The 5,220-nt window shown below is 37.9% G+C and overlaps 1 pseudogene; it reads left to right on the plus strand.

Annotated features, from left to right (window-relative positions):
* Positions 1 to 554: 554 nt before the first annotated feature.
* On the plus strand, positions 555 to 2,076 carry LOC124243319 (ATP synthase subunit alpha, mitochondrial-like; annotated as a pseudogene).
* Positions 2,077 to 5,220: the final 3,144 nt, after the last annotated feature.

Below are 5,220 nucleotides of genomic sequence, written 5' to 3' on the forward strand. Positions count from 1 at the left end.
GCTATTTTTATGTTATTGGGGTGATGCACCATTGTTTTTAGATAGAATAATGTTCTTTTCTTTTTTAGATGTGTAAAGTATTTTGGCATGGAATGTTATAACGCATGACACTTACTTTGAAACAGCTCAACCACAATAATAAAAAACGAAATATAGATTGATAAATCAATAAAGCTAACATGACAAAATGTTAACAATAGTTGAATCTAAGTAGTGGATATATGTGTTCATTGTACCATTTTATTTTTTACTTTTGTATACGTTTGGGAATTTCATAATAAAAAGTTAAAAATAAAAAGTTATATAAAATTCTATTGTTTTATTGAAAAATTGAATTATTCTTTTTATCCTTCTGACTTTCTTTATGCATAACAAGGATTTTTTTTCTTAAAAGTATGTTTTGTCTGATACTAATCTAATTATCTTACAATACTAATATACTATCTTAAATATACTATCTCAAATACTAGTGTAATTTCTTTTCGTTAATATTTGCTTGGGAGTCAGTCCAGAGGCTGCAGCTGCAGAGGAACCAACCAAGGAGAGCTGCAAAGATGCTGTCTGTGCATGTGGCCTTGGTCCATGGGCTGCATCCTCCCTCTGCAGGCCAGTCTGGTCTCCAAAAATGCTTTGGGATCTTCTTTGATTGTCACAAGGAACCTCCTTGCCTCTAACACTTGTCTTCAGAAGGCTGGCACTGCCAAGGTGTCCTCTGTTCTCAAAGGGTGTATTCTTGGAGCTAATACCTCTGTTGCCCTTGAAGAGACTGGATGTGTCTCAAGTCTTGATGGTGGTATTGCTCGAGTACATGGGCTGAGGAATGTTCAAGCAGAAGAAAGCATAGAATTTTTTGCAGGCTTAAAGGGTACGTCTCTGAACTTGGAACCTGACAATGCTGTTGTTGTTGTGTTTGGAAACAATAAACTAATTAAGGAAGGAAATATTATGAAGAGTGCAGGAGCCATTGTGGGCATTCTGGTTGGTGAGAAACTGTTGGGTCATGCAGTAGATGCCCTTGGTAATGCTATTGATGGAAAGGGTCCAGTTGGTGCCAAGACCTGTAGGTGAGTTGGCCTGAAAGCCCTTGGGATCATTCCTCCAAACTCTGTGCAGGAACCAATGCAGATGGGCATTAATGCTGTGGTTAGCTTGGTGCCAATTTGTCGTGGTCAGCCTGAGCTGATTATCGGTGACCGACAGACTGGCAAAACATCAATGATTGACAAGATCATTAGCCAGAAATGTTTCAATGATGAATCTGATGAAAAGAAGAAGCTATACTGTATCTACATTTCTATTGGTCAAAAGAGATCCACTGTTGCCCAATTGGTGAAGAGAGTTACAGATACCATGAAGTACACCATTGTGGTTTTAGCTACTGCTTCTGATGCTGGCCCACATCAGTACCTGACTCCTTATTCTGCCTTTCTATGGGAGAAAATTTAGAGATAATGGCAAACATGCTTTGATCATCTATGACGAGTTATCCAGATAGACTCTTGCTTGTTGTCAGATGTCTCCTGCTCCGCAGACCCCTCTGTGGCTTGCGAGGCCTATCCTGGTGGTGAATTCTAGCTACACTCCCATCTGTTGGAAAGAGGAGCCAAAATGAATGATTCTTTGGTGGTGCCTCCTTGACTGCCTTACCAGTCACAGAAACACAAGCTGGTGATGTGTCTGTTTACATTCCAACAAATGTCATTGCCATCGCTGATGGACAGATCTTCTTGGAAACAAGTTTTCTACAAAAGTATCTTCCCTACCATTAACATTGGTTTGTCTGTGTCCTGTGTCAGACCTGCTGCCCAAACCAGGGCCGTATACAGGTGGCAGGTCCCATGAAGCTGGAATTGGCTCCTAATCTCGAGCTTGCTTCCTTTGCCCAATTCATTTCTGACCTCTGTGCTGCCACCCAACAACTCTTGAGTCACGGTATGTATCTGAGTGGCTGAAGCAAGGGGACTATTCCCATATGCTATTGAAGAACAAGTGACTCTTATCAATGATGGTGTAAGAGCGTATCTTAGTAAACTGGAGCTGTTTCTATTTTATTTCTTTTTTTGCTGGAGTATTTAACAGCAAATCTTAAATGGAATGATAATTTATCCTAACTACTTCATTATGCTTTAAAAGACAAAAAAAAATTTCTTGTATAACTGCAAAGCCATGTTTACATCAAAGGAAATGAAATCAACATTTCTTAAGTTTTCATATGAACTATTAAAACTTCCCCAATTGTCTCAAAAAATGTCTTTTTACAATTTTTTTTCAAGTCAGAATCCAAGCAAGGGCCACATATTGAATTTAGTTCCTACAGTCTCTAAGATCTCTTTTCACATGGAGGAGTGCTCCGTTTCCCTCTCCCTTATTCCATTTACTTCTTTTTTTTTAAATTATTGAGTTCATAATAGTTTACATCAATGTGCGATTTCAGTTGTACATTATTTCTTGTCTGTCACCACATAAGTGCTCCCCTTCACCCCCTGTGCCCCTCACCCCCCTTCCCCTGGTAACCACTGAACTGTTTTCTTTGTCCCAGGACTTGTTTATATTCCACATATGGGTGAAGTCATCTGGTGTTTGTCTTTCTCAGATTGGCTTATTTTGTTTAGCAGAATTCCCTCTAGCTCCTTCCATGTTATTGCAAATGGGATGAATTTGTCTTTTTTTCTTGCTGAGTAGAATTCCATTGTATATATATGCCACCCCTTCTTTATCCAGTCATCGGTCAATGGGCACGTGAGTTGCTTCCGTGTCTTGGCTATTGTGAACAGTGCTGCAATGAACATAGGGGTGCATATGTTACTTTGGATTGTTGATATCAAATTGTTTGGGCAGATACCCAGTAGTGGGATGGCTGGGTCATATGGTAGTTCTATTTTTAGTTTTTTGAGGATTCTCCATATTGTTTTCCGTAGTAGTTGCACCACTTTGCATTCCCACCAGCAGTGTGTGAGGGTTCTCGTCTCTCCACACCCTCTCCAACATTTGTTATTTTTAGTCTTAGTGATAACAGCCATTTTAACGGGTGTAAGGTGGTATCTTAGTGTAGTTTTGATTGACATTTCCCTGATGATTAGTGATGTTGAACATCTTTTCATGTGTTTATTGGCCATCTGTATATCTTCTTTGGAAAAATGTCTGTTCATCTCCTCTGCCCACTTTTTGATTGGGTTTTTTACTTTCTTATTGTTCAGCTGTGTGAGTTCCTTATATATTATGGAGATTAACCACTTGTCAGATATATGATTTGCAAATATTTTCTCCCAATTGGTAGGTTGTCTCTTTGTTTTGATCCTAGTTTCTTTTGCATTGCAGAAGCTCTTTAGTCTGATGAATTCCCACTTGTTTATTTTTTCTTTTGTTTCCCTTGTCTTAGAGGACATGGTATTTGAAAAGATCCTTTTTAGTTCGATGTCAAAGAGTGTACTACCAATATTATCTTTCAGGAGTTTTAGTTTCAGGACATATCTTCAAGTCTTTGATCCATTTTGAGTTTATTTTTGTGTATGGTGTGAGATAGTGGTCTACCTTCATTCTTTTACATGTGGCTGTTGAGTTTTCCCAAGACCATTTATTGAAGAGACTATCTTTTGTCCATTGTATGTTCTTGGCACCTTTGTTGAAGATTAGCTGTCTGTAGATGTGTGGTTTTATTTCTGGGCTTTCAGTTCTGTTCCGTTGATCTGTGTGCCTGTTTTCATACTAGTACCACGCCGTTTTGGTCACTATGGCTTTGTAGTACATTTTGAAGACAGGGATTGTGATACCTCCAGCTTTGTTCTTTTTTCTCAGGATTGCATTAACAATTCAGGGTCTTTGATTGTCCCATATGAATTTTAGAATTCTTTGTTCTATTTCTGTGAAGAATTTCATTGGGACTCTGATAGTGATTGCACTGAATCTGTAGATTGCTTTGGGTAGTATGGACATTTTAACTATCTTCATTCTTCCAATCCATGAGCAAGGAATCTTTTTCCATCTCTTTAAGTCATTATCAATTTCTTTCGGTAATGTCTTATAGTTTTATTTGTATAAGTCCTTCACCTCATTGGTTAAATTTATTCCTAGGTACTTAATTTTTTTAGTTGCAATTGCAAGTGGAATTATATCCTTGAGTTCCTTTCTCTAAGTTCATTATTGGAGTATAGAAAAGCAACTGATTTTTGTAAGTTGATTCTGTACCCTGCAACTTTACTGTAGTTGTTAATTATTTCTATTAGTTTTCCAATGGATTTTTTTTTGGTTTTCTGTATATAAGATCATGTTGTCTGCAAACAGCGGGAGTTTCACTTCTTCACTCCCTATTTGGATTCCTTTTATTCCTTTCTCTTGCCTAATTGCTCGGGCCAAAACCTCCAGTATTATGTTGAATAAGAGTGGTGATAGTGGGCATCCTTGTCTCTTTCCTGTTCTCAGGGAGATGGTGCTCAATTTTTGCCAATTGAGTATGATGTTGGCTGTGGGTTTGTCATACATGGCCTTTATTATGTTGAGGTAATTTCCTTCTGTCACCATTTTATTAAGAGTTTTTATCATAAATGGCTGTGTGATATTGTCAAATGCTTTCTCTGCATCTATTGAGATGATCATGTGGTTTTTATTTCTCAATTTGTTGATATTGTGTATCACGTTGATTGATTTGTGGATGTTGAACCATCCTTGTGTCCCTGGTATGAATCCCACTTGATCATGATGTATGATCCTTTTGATGTTTTGCTGAATTCAGGTTGCCAAAATTTTGTTGAGAATTTTTGCATCTATGTTCATTAGTGATGTTGGCCTGAAGTTCTCCTTTTTTGTGCTGTCCTTGTCAGGCTTTGATATCAGAGTGATGTTGGCCTCGTAGAATGTATTAGGAAGTGTTCCATCCTCCCTAATTTTTTGGAATAGCTTGAAAAGGATAGGTATTAACTCCTCTCTGAAAGTTTGGTAGAATTCCCCAGGAAAGCCATCTGGTCCTGGGGTTTTATTCTTTGGGATGATTTTGATTGCTGTTTCAATATCTTTCCTTGTGATTGGTCTATTCAGATTGGCTATTTCTTCCTGAGTCAGCTTTGGGAGGTTGTAAGAGTCTAAGAATATATCCATTTCCTCGAGGTTATCCATTTTGTTGGCAAATAGTTTTTCGTAGTATTCTCTTATAATCCGTTGTATTTCTGTGGAGTCTGTTGTTATTTCTCCCTTTCATTTCTGATTTTGTTTATCTGAGCTTTCTCT

This window comes from Equus quagga, chromosome 8 (assembly GCF_021613505.1).
Source record: "Equus quagga isolate Etosha38 chromosome 8, UCLA_HA_Equagga_1.0, whole genome shotgun sequence".
NCBI classification, from domain to species: Eukaryota; Metazoa; Chordata; class Mammalia; order Perissodactyla; family Equidae; genus Equus; species Equus quagga.